At 37.9% G+C, this 17,138-nt stretch overlaps 1 pseudogene; it reads left to right on the forward strand.

Moving 5' to 3' along the window:
* The first annotated feature begins 16,835 nt into the window (after positions 1-16,835).
* Positions 16,836-16,936, forward strand: LOC119983220 (annotated as a pseudogene).
* Positions 16,937-17,138: the final 202 nt, after the last annotated feature.

Here is a 17,138-nt window from a genome sequence, read left to right on the forward strand (position 1 = left end):
GGGATGGGCTATGGATCTTATTGGGAAAATCTTTCCACCTTCTAACCGAGGACATCATTTCATCATAGTAGCCACGGACTACTTCAGAAAATGGGTGAATACTTTTCCACTCAAATCTGTAGCTCAGCAAGATGTGATAGAGGTCATTAAGGAGAACATCATTCATAGATTCGGTCTTCCCTAACATATTGTGGCAGATCAAGTAATAGTCTTTTTTGGAGATCAAGTACAAGCTTTTGCCTTGAGAAATGGTTTTGAAATTTCACACTCTACACCATATTATGCTCAAGGCAATGGCCAAGCAGAGTCTACTAACAAAGTGCTGAAGAACATTATCGAGAGAATAGTGAAAAATAGGCCAAGGGCTTGGCATGAGTCTCTTTCAAAAGCTATTTGGGCTAATAGGACAGCAACATGAGCTACATCTTCTATGCTTACTTATGAGCAGGATGCAATTCTTCCTATGGAGATGGCGATCAAATCAATAAGGGTAACCTTGTAGAATCAATTATCTCCTATAGATTACTATCAGGCCATGATGACCGAATTAGAAGACCTTTATGAAGTCAGACTTGTTGCTTATGATCATCTTTAAGTTCAGAAGCAGAAGGTCATGAAAGCTTAAAACAAAATAATACGAGAAAAGCCATTTGCTATAACGGACCTGGTCTAGAAAGTTGTTCTCCTTATTGGTTAAAGAGATTCAACATATGGCAAATGGTCACCATCCTGGTAAGGACCCTATCAGGTGACAGAAGTGAAGAAATGAGGTGTTTACTAGTTATAAGATCTGGACAGGACTCAATACAAGCATCCTATAAAGGGGAAATAACTCAATAGGTACTACCTTACTCTATGGGAAGCTATGGATAAGTCTGTTTTGTGCTAACCCAAACCAGTATCCAAATTATTCTACCATTAACCGTTCAGAATATCCAAAAAAAATATCCAAAAATACACCACCAAAAGCGCATAAGATAGAAAACAAAAAAGTCCAATAAGTTACCAAGAGCATTCAAGTGAACCTCACTGGAAACCTGGGGATAACAAAAACAGGGAGAAGAAGTCATCAAAGTTCATTAATTCATCGAGATCAGGGGTTGTCAGAAAACACCAACAAAGGCATCCTTAGCAGCTTCATCATCACCCTGTGATCGTATGATATTTTACCTATTTTTATACCTCACTTTACACTTATTTTTGTCTCTATTTACTTGAATGAACATGAATATTACATAAATACTCTTAATTTTGGGTTGCAGTTTAATTTGTACAAAAGTGAAAAAGGCTTCTGTAAGCCCATTAATTAAGCCCAAGTTCAATGCTTGCCTTGAGATCTGGGTCTGCCCAAACCCAAATCAACCAAAAGTAGGGCTTTGGTCACCAGGCCGACCCAAGCCCTCAATGGGAACCATATTATTTTGAATATATATATATATTTAGTTTACATAGATTACAAAAAGATACAACTGGTTTGATGGTTACATGATTATTTCCTCTTCACTCAACTCGAGTTTGAATCTACTATGTTGCATTTTGCTTACATATTTTTGTTTTTTTGTGCTACCTTAGTTGTGGGCTTGTACATCTTACTCAATTTATAAACCCAAATAAATAATCAGCCCAGCTCTTATCTTAAACCAAATAGTTTATTTATTATTTTTATTGTAAAATCAATGTACCGTTAATTCAACAGTACACTTGCATGGTAATGTCTTCTCAACAATGAATTGTGTGAGTACCGTCTCACTTTTGATATAAAAATTGTGTGATTACCGTCTGACTTTGTGATTTTTTTTTAAATAGGGCACCGCTATACCGTGCCGCTTTGGACACCAAAATGGCTAAGGCCCGGTCTTGCTTAAGATGAATCCAATACAATTAAGGAATGAAGAATATTTGCAGATCAAGAAAGAGAGAAGGAAGAAAATAAATAAATAAATAATATAATGAAAGTCAAGGCTGTTACACGTGAAAGAAGAGACAAGAGAAGGAAAGTTGAAGGGAATTACAAGAAGGAAAAAAAAAGTCAAGTGAATAAATAGGAAATATATAGAGAAGAAGATAAGTAGAACAAGAGAAGGCAGCAGTGATTAAAGCAAATATTTAAGACCGACCCGACTAATAAAAATAAAAAGAAATTTACGTGGTTGATATGGATTTAATTACAAGCGCATAAATCGCACAAGTAATAAAATGATGAGTAAATTATCGTTCCCACGAGGATGTATTGGCAATCAAAATTAATGTCAAATAAGCAACAACTATGTAAATTGGGTGAAAAGGATGAGTGGTTGGTTTTTCTTTTAATTAAACTAAAACAAAAAACAAAAGACCAATTAAGTAAAAACAAATGTAATCAAAGATGACAAGCACTAAGGTACTTAATTTCACCTCACCTATCCAAATCAACTCACTTGATTCCTTAATCCCTAATTACTATCTCTTCTCCAATGTTCCATTCCTAGAAACACCGAAAGTGTCTCTATCTCTAACCTCTGTTATTCCTAACATTCGAGTTAAAGAGACAAAAACCCATTAAGATTTGTGGATTAACTGTGTAGCGATTGCATAGGTCATGCCTCTATATTCATATGGTTCATGCAACCTATGATGTCTATGGTAAGAGGCAAATCCTAGATATCTCCTTCCGATCTCAATCTAGGCAACAAATCAATTGAATGATGGTCAAACATCCAAAACCATTAAGCACACCCATAAGCAATCAATAAGAGATAGAAATCAAGAAATAAGGAAATCAAGTTTATTGAATCTTCAAGGTTTGGTTACATTAAGACCCTAGTAAAGAAATCTAGCCACTCATAGAGTCAAGATACATTATCAAGCAATAGAAATCAGCCATAAAACCAAGATAAAAGAGGAGAGAGAAAACCCCATTGTGAACCCTCTTATTCTCCAAGCTTTAATGGTGGCCTCCAAGCTCTCCTTCTCTCCCCAAGAGTCTAGAATATTATAGAATGCTAAAAACCCTAAAAATCTACCTATTTATACCCCCTTAAACCCATATGTCATTTATAATAAGCATTGGTGTCGTTTTGAGTTGGACCCACATGAGTTTAGAGCATTTTTGAAAAGTCAAAAACTACAGATTTGCGATCTGGGTATGGTCCGATCAATTGGAATTATTCTTTGAAAGTTGTGAGATATCACTGGCCGATTGATTGGACCTCAAGGCCGATCGATAAAAAATAAGCTCTGTCATATTTCTCCAACTTCTTCAATCTCTGATCCAAGTTGACTCCTCAATCGATATGCTCCTAGGCATCTACAATGTGCAAATATACAATTCATAGGCAATATCGATCCTCAATTCACTCTAAGAACCATAAAATACCATGTAAAGGGTGCGTAATTATATGTATATAATTAGCACAATAAACACCCTCACACTTAACCTTTGCTCATCCTCAAGCAAACTAATGATCAAAGGACAGGAGTTCTCAATTCAGCTCAAATGAAAAAGAAAACAACTAATACTAAAACAAAAATAAGAAACCAAACTATGCCACTTTCGTAGGGCTCACGATGACACTTAGCATGTGCCACAAGCCTTTAAACCCCTAGATGCCCCTAGTAGGAGTTTTGTCTTCTGAGGGTTTATCAAAAAGATCCCGACAAACATTAAACAACTTCAATGTCAAAATTTATGTCATCAACAAGAGTATAAAATGGACTCTCAATTGCAACCCTATCCACACTAACAAACCATGCATTAGGGCATTCAAGCCAATAAAAACATTCCTTCAAGAATCTTATCTCATCCACTTTGCTTATAAATTCAAGAATTGATGTACATAATGGATTTTACTTGATATTTGGCTTCAAACCGACATAAACAATGGCCATGTAGTCTTCCAAGGACAATAATAATCAAATAGCAAATACAATGAGCATTTATTCAAACTTCACTCTTATTCACTTTTTTTTTCTTTCTTTTTCTTCTCAAAGGTGACTTGTGCAATGCTCAACCTCCTTAAGCTTTCTAAATAACCCATGTAACAAGCTTTCGACCAATGACTCCCAATCCAGTTGGCTTAGGGCACTAGGTGTTAAAACACCCCAGAGGATCTAATTACTCGAGTCAAAAAAGGCTACGAGGTTAAACTAGTCACCAAGGTACTCTAACATTCATTTCCTACCTTTTTATGTGAAACTCATTGCTTGGTAGGCAAGAGGCCCGGTAACTCAATAGAAAATTCATGAAAGAAATTATTTATTCATAAACACAATTTTTTTTTTCTTTTTCATTGCTCAAGTAGCACTACTTAGAATCAAATTGATCTTAAACAACCACAAATGCCAAAGTCAAGTCATATTTCATACCTCACAAACAAGTGATCCAAATTGACAAAAGCATAATGGACAAATAATTTTCAAGATAGGAAAACTCAATTGGGAAGAATGTCCATAGCAAGATCTATCAAAGCTTCAAAGATCACAAAATTCATCTAAATACACTCAAGAATGACGTGACATAAGGCATTTGAAGTCAAAAAATTTTATTTCAAGCAAAAACTAGAAAAACCTAAATTCCCACCCCCACACTTAAAATGTGCAATGTTCTCAATGCATGGAATAGGTGAAAATAGAAATAAAGAGATAGAGATAGAACAATAAAACCTGGGTTGCCTCCCATAAGTGCTTGGTTTAGAATCTTCAGCCTGACTTCCCTTTATGAATTAAACCGGGATCCTTGAGGGTTATGGTGTAGACTCCCCTTGATGGCTTCTTAGGATTAACATTGGATTGCTTAGGTGCCATGCAAGGAGCACAAGCCTTCATCACCACCTCTTCTTTGGGAAAGACATTTCTTTTCATTTTCTTGGTCTTCCCCTTCTTCATTTTCTTGGCCTTCTTTTCCTTCTCCTTGGGATCTTCAACTTGAGGTTTTGCTACATCAATTTTAGCTTGGGAGGCTGCTTTAGGAACTTCATGTTCAACTTTTAAATCTTGGCATAAAAAAATTTCCACCGGAATATGTGGAGCTTCCTTCTCAAGAGTGTCGGGGATGACCATGTCAATATGCTTTACTTGGAAATTGTTGGGATTATGTCCTAAAAACATACCATGTATGACAGTTCTGAGGTTTATTGATAAATATTTAATATTGCATTATGTGTATTAGATGTCTTTTCATTTATATATGAATGTTCCATCAATGTCTAGGGATGTTATTTATAGTAATCTTCGATACTCAGATACACTTTATGTGTGAGGATAGATAGACACAAGATTCACTATTACATTTGAAATAAATTAGTCACAACAAGATTAACAAAGCTAGGCACTTTGTTGATATAGGTTGTAGTGCATGGACATCTCCAAATAGGGGAGTGGTTTGTCTTGATCACTCGAGAGGAGTCTCGGATTGGTGCACTAGTGTATGTAAGGAAACATACATTGACGGACTTACATAGGAAAGAACAACCACAAAAGTACTATCAATGAGTTGTTCATCCTATAGCTGTGAGAGTATGATATCTCTTAAGCTTGAGTAGGTCAATACTTTCATACTTATAGCGTGTGCATTTTGATTCATCAATGAGTGAGACACACACTATTATCAATATACTCGATGAATTGGATGTATGCCACTAGGGTGTGAGAGCATACCTACAATATAGTCATTCATGTACTTTCGGGATACGGAAGTGTAAGCACCCACCTGAGAGGTTCAAATTAATCTATCCAAAAACTCTGCAGAGTGATTCTTATGGATCAAGCGTTAGCATTTGATTGATCGACGGGTCAATCTAATACGCTTAGTGGATAGATAAAAGGGAACCGAGAGCTCAGGGGAAATATGGACTTTGGAGTGTTTGATAGTACATAAACTCTCACTCCAACTTACCGGGTGTTGCATGGAGGATATATTCGCACACATCTCACAGGTCAGGGACAGGTTTCTAATAAGAAAAGCCTCGATGTAAGAATCGTACATCTCTGGGAGTTCATCCATAGTTCAGGTGGTGTCAGACGAACATTGGATTGAAATATTATTCCAAGTCATAGGGCTTGGTAGTAAAGAATAATATTTCGGGAGCCTAGATTTGTATGTCCTGCGGAGTCCCCTTGGTAGCCTCATTTTAGTCTCTCGTCCTACTAAAGGAAGATCGGCAAATTTCACCATATCACAACGGTTATTGGGATATTTCAAGAATAGAGTTTGTATAACAAAAAGGATATAATTTTATTGGGTTTTGGTTTTCCAAAGATAACCTCAAGATAAAATTATTTTTGTTAAGATATACAAAATTCTTGTAAGTGTATTTATATTAAATAATAAGTCTCAGAATTTCGGTTTAGATTGTAAAATAAATATTTTACATAATCGAAATTAAAGTCAAGAATGGACCAAGGACCAATATAATATTTGAGCCTTGCATTCTTGAAAGATTGCGCCCAATGGAAAACGTGGAGGTCCAATAAAGTTGGAAAGATTCTATTGTGGACCAAGATAGGCCCAACCCATGCCTTGCAATGCAAGACTCGGTCGGCCATACTAGGTTTTCTAAAAGCTGGCCGATCACTACTTGAATTGGTGGTCAAGTTTGTTAGTTTCCTAATTCCAATGGAATAGGAATTTCAAAGACCTAGTGAGACTTATTTAATTCTATATAAATACAACACCTTCTATATTTTTTTTGGTTTTAAGCATCAAGGTTGTAGTTTTTTTTTTCTCAACGGCTTAAGACAAAAAAAAAAAAAAAAGGGAAGAGTGAAATCTTATAGTGGCCGAGTGTTACATTCACACAAAAAGGAAGCAACCGTGTGTGTGATTTTGGTTCACCGCCACTCGGTGATTTTTGCTTTGCACGTTCGCAAGGAGATTAAGGGGAATACCAAGGAAACGACGTAGGCATTCCAAGTTGGTAGAGATCAAGACGGTGGTTCGTGCGTTCAAGAAAAGAAGAAAGCTTAGGACCTTGATTTTGAATAGGTTGGTTAATCTCTAACTTTCTTGATGCCATGTTGTGTGTACTTGATCTTGTTTTAATAATTGTTAGGATATAAACCTAGAAGCATGCTAGGATTATTTACAAAGATTAAAACTTGATCTTGTGTGTTCGATTAACATGTTAAAATAAGATTTGAGATCAAATAAATTTTTAGAAGCATGTTAGGCAAAAACACGCTATGGCCGTAGGGCATCGTTTGTTAAATTTTGATTTATACCTATGCTAAGACGATCCTAGTTAGCTTCCGCTGCATGACTAAAATTAGTTTTAGTAACCAAAAAATGGTATCGGAGCAAACTTAGTATGTATTAATTCAAGATTAGCACAAAGATTCATTAGAAAAATAATTGCGCGCTAGATTGGTGCTTAGGGTGTGCGATTGATTTTGTGAATTTTTGGATGCCACGAATACTTGTTTTGCAGGCTTGAGATACTGTACTAAGCTGGCATTAATTTATTTAAATTTATTGTTTTGGGTTGTAACCCATAGGCTCGCGTTTAGAGTTTATGGGATATTTTTTGTAAAGCTGTTTTTTTCAGATTTGTAGTTTCTTTGCTTTGTAAATTCATTAGAATCACTTGTAAGCCTTCCCCAAGGCATAGGATTTTTGTACTAGTACTTAGTGATGTTATAAATGGAAAAGCATGAAGAAATCGTGAAGAAACACAGCTGAAAAATTGCAGCAGCCAAGACAAGCTGTGTGCGCGACAGATTTTCCAGATTTGTGCTTGGAGTGTTCCTAAGGAGTATTTCGGTTTGTAACTCAATTTTTTTTGGTAACCAAAATATTTTCTGGACTAGGGACACCCCTGGAAAGCCTCTGGAAGTTGCAAACGCAGGTTCGTGATGGAGTTCAACACAAAGAAAAATCCCCGAAAGTGAAGCAGACTCACGGCCCACGGCTAGGGTTTCTCCCTAGTCTTCGAGTCACGATTGGAGATGGATATCTGCATGTTGGACATCATGAAGACCAGCTTAGATACAGTATCATATGTGTTTATTATGTTTGTTTATTTTGCTTTATTTAATTATGCTTTTACTTATGTGAATGGATGTATGATTAAATTGGCATATAGACAAGTCTTGGCACCGGGCTTATTAGGAATCACCTTTCGACATCTAATAAGCTACATGTAATTACGTGATTAGATGAACTTTCGTGGCATAATTTAATAGATTAAAGATTTAGGTTAATCACCTAATTAACTAGTGGGAATAATTATGAGTTTAATCACGTGGAATTACATAATTGGTTAATGATTAAATGTTGATTCGAGCCACTAGGATCTAAGGTAATCTTCAACCAGAAAAACCCTAATAATAAATTATTGAGTGGGAGAGGGTTATATCTAATGATATGACCCACGGCTTCCCAAAGGTTAATCCTCACTAGGGTATATAAACTTACTCTGTTGCATGCGCAACCCCCCTCTGGGATGGAGTTTATATGCCAGGTCTTGTGGGAGGATTTCAAGTGGAAATTTCAATTCTTATTTGTAGATGGGTACTTACTCGTGTTGCATGCGCAACCCCCCTCTGGGATGGAGTATCCATTAGTTGCAATAGTAGAATTGAAAGCTGATAACTTAGGACACGCTTGTATGAAAGCTTACTCATGTTGCACGCGCAACCCCCCTCTGGGATGGAGTTTTCACATGAGCAAGTTCCAGTAGGTTAAACCTTGGTTTACACTCAACCTACAAAGGAGCCAAATAAATAGCGATCAAGAAATTCTAGAGGCCTAAAAGGCTAGACGCTTGAATTTATTTGACTGAGTTAGACTTGGGTCAACTAGGCAAGCAATTGTTGTTGGTTGATACGCTATTACATTTGATTTACTTAATGTTTGGGTTTTTATTACTTAGTAGATATGTAAAAAGATTAAATAATTGGAGCATTCATCTGATGCATTTTAAATGTTCTAAATTTCAGATGTCGTTTTCTCCACTTATTTCCATATTGAATGAAAACAAACTAGCTGGACCGAATTATGTTGATTGGAAACGAAACATGGACATAGTGCTCACCTCAGGTGGGTACAAGTATGTTCTGATCGAGGATTGTCCTGAGTTGGGCCCTGACCCAACAGATGAGGACAGATTGGCTCGGCAAAAATGGATCAATGCCAATGACATGGCTAAGTGCTATATCTTAGCGTCTTTATCGCCAGTCTTGCAGAAACAACATGAGAGCATGCAGACAGCTGGAGACATGATCTTCAGTCTACAGGAAATGTTCCAACAAACCACTCACCCTGCAAGGCAGCAAGCGATAAAGAAGTTGATGAACGCCAAGCAGGCCGAGGGTACTCCCCTGAGAGAGCATATGCTCAAGGTCATGGAGTACCTCTATGAAGCCTTGGATCTTGGTGTTGAAATCGATGGACAAACGCAGGTGGATATGGTCATGGAGACCCTGTCAAGCTCATTCTCCCAGTTCAAGTTGAACTTCAACATGAACAAGATGGAGATGTCTCTTCCAATGCTTATGAAGGAACTTCAATCCGCTGAGCAGATAATGGGAAAGGAGAAGCAAGTCCATTTTGTTAAGGTTTCTAATTCTGGGCCCAAAAAGCCTAAGAATAAGAAGAAGCAAGCCACTGCTGCCAAAGGCCCAAAGATAAAGAAAAAGGGCAAGGTTGTGAAGGGGAAAGGCAAATTCTTTCATTGCAACCAGAAAGGGCACTGGAAAAGTGATTGCCCAAAGCTTCTAGCAAAGAAGCAGATTGAGGGTAATATTCTATTTATTGAGGCTTGTTTAGTGGTTGATTCTACTGTATCCTGGATTGTAGACTCTGGAGCCACTAATCATGTTTGCAATTCATTGCAGGGGTTTCAGGAAACCAGGAAACTTAATAAAGGAGAAATCACTTTGAGGACTGCTTCAGGAGTCATAGTAGAAGCTACTAAAGTAGGAATAGTTAATTTATATTTTGGATGTAATAAGATTTTGACATTGAACAATTGCCTTTATATTCCGGATATTAGACGAAATTTAATTTCAGTTTCAAGTTTAATGTCAGAAGGGTATCATTTATCTTTCCTTTCTAATGTTACAATTAGTAGATATGGAAAGGAAATATGCTCTGGAACTATGAATGGAAATTTGTTTTATTTACATCCAAATTCCTACTCTGGTAATAATTGTGATACCATGCATGCTGAATCTAGAAAGAGAAAGGCCATATCCAATGAGGAAACCCTTTGGCACTTACGACTTGGCCATATTAACCAAACAAGAATCAACAGGCTAGTTCATGATGGGTCACTCGGCCCATTAGATATGAACAGTATGCCACAATGTAGATCTTGTTTAGAAGGTAAAATGACTAAGAGGTCGTTCAAGTCCAAAGGCCTTAGGGCTAATGATTTACATGAGTTGGTGCATACAGACGTATGTGGACCAATGACGGTACAAGCCCGAGGAGGTTTTGAATACTTCATTACTTTTACTGATGATTACTCTAGGTATGGATGCATTTATCTAATGCGCCGCAAGTCTGAGGCTTTTGACAAGTTCAAAGAGTTTAAGGCTTTTGCGGAGAACCAATTGGATAAACGCATCAAAGCTATACGGTCTGGCCGTGGTGGTGAATACATGCTAGATGAGTATAAACAGTATCTCGCGGATAATGGCATTGTTACTCAGCTTTCTGCACCTAGAACTCCTCAACAAAACGGGGTAGCAGAAAGGAGAAACATGACTCTACTGGATATGGTAAGATGCATGATGTGTCATGCTACTCTTCCTAAATCTTTTTAGGGATATGCCCTAGAAACTACCATGCACATCTTGAATTTAGTACCGTCTAAGTCAGTATCAAAGACACCTCATGAGATGTGGACTGGACGCAAGTCTGATCCTAGAAATCTAAAAGTTTGGGGATGTCCGGCTTTTGTACTGGTAGATAAGACAACTAAATTTGGACCAAGATCTGTGCCATGCTACTGGGTTGGATTTCCTAAAGGGACTCGTGATGGCTATTTCTACAATCCTGAGAGTCAAAAAGTATTCGTTAGCACGAATTCTAGATTCTTAGAAGAAGATTGTATAAACAGTAGTGAACCAAGGAAGATAATCCTTGAAGAACAAAATCTTGATGGTGCAACTTCCAGTCCAATAGAAAATGTTGAGAATGAACAAATAACCGAAACAATCTTGGATGCAACATCAGAGCTTCGTCGTAGTGGGAGGGTCTCACGACCTCCTGAAAGGTTCATGTACTTTGGAGAGTCAGTTTTGACAGTGTCTGACGAACTTGAACCAGATCCCACTAGTTACGAAGAAGTAGTTTCTGATGTTGATGTGGATCATTGGCTCAAAGCGATGGAATCTGAATTAGAGTCTATGTATTCTAATGAAGTGTGGGATCTTGTAGACATACCTGATGGAATAAAACCCATAGGGTGCAAATGGGTCTACAAAAGGAAAAGAGGAGTAGATGGAAAGGTTGAAACCTTTAAAGCAAGGTTGGTGGCGAAGGGCTATACTCAAAAAGAGGGTATAGACTATGAGGAGGCTTTCTCACCTGTAGCCATGCTTAAGTCTATCAGAATACTTCTCGCCATATCAGCTCATTTTGATTATGAGATATGGCAGATGGATGTCAAGACGGCTTTCCTCAATGGCCATCTAGATGAAAGCATCTATATGATGCAACCCACCGGATTCATTGCTGAAAGTCAGCAAAATATGGTTTGCAAGCTTAAGAAGTCCATTTATGGACTTAAGCAAGCATCTAGATCTTGGAACATCCGATTCGATCAGACGATTAAATCCTACGGATTTGATCAAAACCCTGATGAACCGTGTGTATACAAGAGATTGGACGGCTGGAAAATTATGTTCTTAATTCTCTACGTTGATGACATATTGCTTATCGAAAATGATACTGCAACTTTATCAACGGTCAAGATATGGTTATCCAATCAGTTTAACATGAAAGACCTAGGAGAAGCAAGCTATGTTCTAGGCATCAAGCTTATGCGAGATCACGGAACTAGAACATTAGCTCTCTCCAAGCCACATATATAGAGAAGATTCTAGTTAAGTACGCATTGCATGACTCCAAGAAAGGTCTTTTACCTTTTAGACACAGAGTACCTCTTTCAAAGGACAACTATCCTAAGACTGAAGAAGAGAAGCGTGAAATGAGTAAGGTGCCATATGCTTCCTTAGTTGGCAGTCTGATGTACGCTATGCTTTGTACTAGGCCAGACATCTACTATGCAGTGGGATTGGTTAGTAGATATCAATCTAACCCTGGCTTGCATCACTGGACGGCGGTCAAACATATATTCAAGTATCTTCGGAGAACAAAAGATTATATGCTTGTTTACCGTAGTGATGAGATCATTCCAGTGGGTTATACTGATTCGGATTTCCAAGCAGACAAGGACTCTAGAAGGTCCACGTCCGGTTACGTGTTTACACTTGGTGGTGCAGCCATAAGTTGGAGGAGTGTGAAGCAAACTTGCATCGCAGACTCCACCATGGAAGCCGAATATGTGGCAGCTTCAGAAGCCGCTAAGGAGGTAGTTTGGTTGAGAAAGTTCCTTATGGAATTAGAGGTAGTCCCTCGCATTGAGAGACCTATCACCTTATATTGTGACAATATGGGTGCAATAGCTCAAAGCAAGGAACCGCGTTACCATAGTAAAGGAAAACACATAGAACGTAAGTTCCATTTGATAAGGGAGTTCGTGCAGCGTAAGGAAGTGGAGATACTAAAGATTGCGTCATTACACAACTTGGCGGATCCATTCACCAAGGCCCTTACTGGAAAGAGTTTCACGGCTCATGTAGAGGGAATGGGTGTTAGAATGTTTTAGGGAGTATGTTCTTTAGTCCAAGTGAGAGTTTGTTGGGATTATGTCCTAAAAACATACCATGTATGACAGTTCTGAGGTTTATTGATAAATATTTAATATTGCATTATGTGTATTAGATGTCTTTTCATTTATGTATGAATGTTCCATCAATGTCTAGGGATGTTATTTATAGTAATCTTCGATACTCAGATACACTTTATGTGTGAGGATAGATAGACACAAGATTCACTATTACATTTGAAATAAATTAGTCACAACCAGATTAACAAAGCTAGGCACTTTGTTGATATAGGTTGTAGTGCATGGACATCTCCAAATAGGGGAGTGGTTTGTCTTGATCACTCGAGAGGAGTCTCGGATTGGTACACTAGTGTATGTAAGGAAACATACATTGACGGACTTACATAGGAAAGAACAACCACAAAAGTACTATCAATGAGTTGTTCATCCTATAGCTGTGAGAGTACGATATCTCTTAAGCTTGAGTAGGTCAATACTTTCATACTTATAGCGTGTGCATTTTGATTCATCAATGAGTGAGACACACACTATTGTCGATATACTCGATGAATTGGATGTATGCCACTAGGGTGTGGGAGCATACCTACAATATAGTCATTCATGTACTTTCGGGATACGGAAGTGTAAGCACCCACCTGAGAGGTTCAAATTAATCTACCCAAAAACTCTGCAGAGTGATTCTTATGGATCAAGCGTTAGCATTTAGATTGATCGACGGGTCAATCTAATACACTTAGTGGATAGATATAAGCGAACCGAGAGCTCAGGGGAAATATGGACTTTGGAGTGTTTGATAGTACATAAACTCTCACTCCAACTTACCGGGTGTTGCATGGAGGATATATTCGCACACATCTCACAGGTCAGGGACAGGTTTCTAATAAGAAAAGCCTCGATGTAAGAATCATACATCTCTGGGAGTTCATCCATAGTTCAGGTGGTGTCAGACGAACATTGGATTGAAATATTATTCCTAGTCATAGGGGCTTGGTAGTAAAGAATAATATTTCGGGAGCCTAGATTTGTATGTCTTGCGGAGTCCCCTTGGTAGCCTCATTTTAGTCTCTCGTCCTACTAAAGGAAGATCGGCAAATTTCACCATATCACAACGGTCATTGGGATATTTCAAGAATAGAGTTTGTATAGCAAAAAGGATATAATTTTATTGGGTTTTGGTTTTCCAAAGATAACCTCAAGATAAAATTATTTTTGTTAAGATATACAAAATTCTTGTAAGTGTATTTATATTAAATAATAAGTCTCAGAATTTCGGTTTAGATTGTAAAATAAATATTTTACATAATCGAAATTAAAGTCAAGAATGGACCAAGGATCAATATAATATTTGAGCCTTGCATTCTTGAAAGATTGCGCCCAATGGAAAACGTGGAGGTCCAATAAAGTTGGAAAGATTCTATTGTGGACCAAGATAGGCCCAACCCATGCCTTGCAATGCAAGACACGGTCGGCCATACTAGGTTTTCTAAAAGCTGGCCGATCACTACTTGAATTGGTGGTCAAGTTTGTTAGTTTCCTAATTCCAATGGAATAGGAATTTCAAAGACCTAGTGAGACTTATTTAATTCTATATAAATACAACACCTTCTATATTTTTTTTGGTTTTAAGCATCAAGGTTGTAGTTTTTTTTTTTCTCAACGGCTTAAGACAAAAAAAAAAAAAAAGGGAAGAGTGAAATCTTATAGTGGCCGAGTGTTACATTCACACAAAAAGGAAGCAACCGTGTGTGTGATTTTGGTTCACCGCCAATCGGTGATTTTTGCTTTGCATGTTCGCAAGGAGATTAAGGGGAATACCAAGGAAACGACGTAGGCATTCCAAGTTGGTAGAGATCAAGACGGTGGTTCGTGCGTTCAAGAAAAGAAGAAAGCTTAGGACCTCGATTTTGAAGAGGTTGGTTAATCTCTAACTTTGTTGATGCCATGTTTTGTGTACTTGATCTTGTTTTAATAATTGTTAGGATATAAACCTAGAAGCATGCTAGGATTATTTACAAAGATTAAAACTTGATCTTGTGTGTTCGATTAACATGTTAAAATATGATTTGAGATCAAATAAATTTTTAGAAGCATGTTAGGCAAAAACACACTATGGCCGTAGGGCATCGTTCGTTAAATTTTGATTTATACCTATGCTAAAACGATCCTAGTTAGCTTCCGCTGCATGACTAAAATTAGTTTTAGTAACCAACAGAAATATTGTTGAGAAATCTCTTCTTGCCTCCTATTGTCAAATACTTTAAAAGTGATTTGGTCACCTCCCGAACCTCTCAAAGTAAGCTTCCCTTTTTCAACATCTATCAAAGCTCTCTCGGTGCTTAAGAATGGCTTTCCCAAGATTATGGAGTAGTAGGATTGACCTCCATATCCAAAATAAGAAAGTCCACTAGAAACATGAGCTCACCTACCTTCACTAGAACATCCTTTACTATGCCAAGAGGGTACTTTATAGATCTATCCGTCATTTACAAAGACACCATGGTTGGACTAATCTCCTTCATCCCAATTTGCTTAGCAACCGACAATGTCATCAAATTTATGCTAGCTCCAAGATCACATAAAGATCTCTTAATCAAGGTATTTCCAATGGTGCACGGGATTGTGAAACTTCCCATATCATCTTGCTTAATTAGGAGCTTTCTTTGCACAGTGGCACTACACTCTTCGATCAATTGTATCTTTACATGCTCTTTCAACCTCCACTTCTTGGATAAGATCTCCTTCATGAATTTGGCATAGCTAGGAATTTGCTCTAAGGCTTCGACAAAGGGGATGTTCACTTCAAACTTCTTGAATACCTCCAAGAGGGTGGAGAATTGCTCATCCTTTTTCTTGGTACACTTTAACCTTTGAAGAAATGAAACTGGAGGTACAGGAAGAGAACTCTTGGGCCAATCCAGCTCCACAGCATATCGAGTCTGCACATCTTTCTCATTTATGCATCTGTCCGATCGAGATGGGGCTGATCGATCGGCTTTGGTCTCTGCTAAACTTTCATCAAGCTGGTTCAATCGATCGAGCACCCTCTCCGATTGATCAAAAATGGCCCCTAGACAGTTTTTGCTTGGTTCTCCCCTGTTATGCTGCACTCATTCTTTTCCTGCAAAATTTTTGCCTTTTTGGCATTTAGATTAGCAGTTTTAATCATTTTACCAGTTCAGAGTGTTGATTGCCATACATTGCTCCTTCTCCTTCCCTTTTGGATTCACCTTCGATTGGCATTGCAATGTACCTCTTTCTTTATATGACAAAGTGTTAGCTATTTTCCCTATTTGTACCTCAAGATTCTGGATAGAAGCTCCATAGTTTTGTATCAAATTTACTTGAGCTTGTAGAGTGACATTGGTTTTGCTCTTGTATTGCTTCGTCATTGTCATAAATTGGGAGGTATGAGTTGTAACTATATCTAGGCCTCCAACAAGCTTTGAGAACATCTCATCAATATCCCTCTTATTCTCTTGGGGCTGCACTAGATATTGAGGATTTTGCAAATTTTGTGTATTGCTCTAAGAGAAGTTGGGGTGATTCCTAAATCTCATATTATAGAAGTTAGAATAAGGATCATTTTGGGGTTGATTTAAGTTGCCTCCACCAATGGCATTCACTTGCTCACTAGAGTTAGAAGGAGAAGCAATAAGACACTCCCCCATAGGATGGCGTCGACAACAATAATCACAAGAAATATAGAAAGGTGTGCTTTGCATTGCATGTATCCCTTGAGCTTGATTTATCGACAATGCATCAATCTTTTTTGCTATAATAGCGAAGGCAGACATAACTTCATCATCTCTATAACTTCCCCCTTGCTTAGGATTCCCCCTCACCGAGGACCAAGAGTTAGTGGTTTTAGCCACTTTTTCAAGTAATTCTCTAGCCTCAACTTGATTCTTCATCATGAATGAACCTCCCGCAGCTGTATCAATAGTCTCCTTAGTATGCATGCTCAACCCATTATAGAAAGCTTGATACATCACCCATTCAGTTAGGCCATGATTTGGGCAACTTCGAATAATTCCTTTAAAGCGCTCCTAAGCCTCATAGAATGATTCAAGATCCTTTTGGGCAAAGGACATTATATCTGCCCTAATTTGCATCGCCTTGGCCGGACGAAAGAATTTTGTTAAGAATTGCTCCGCCATCTCATCCCAAGTGATGACAAAATTGGGAGGCAAAGAAATCAACCACGCCTTAGCCTTGTCCCTCAAAAGAGAATGAGAATAACCTCAACAAGATCACATCCTTAGAAACTCTGTTAATCCAAAAAGTAGTGCAAACGTGCAAGAAAGA

This window comes from Tripterygium wilfordii, chromosome 17 (assembly GCF_013401445.1).
Source record: "Tripterygium wilfordii isolate XIE 37 chromosome 17, ASM1340144v1, whole genome shotgun sequence".
In the NCBI taxonomy this organism is placed as follows: Eukaryota; Viridiplantae; Streptophyta; class Magnoliopsida; order Celastrales; family Celastraceae; genus Tripterygium; species Tripterygium wilfordii.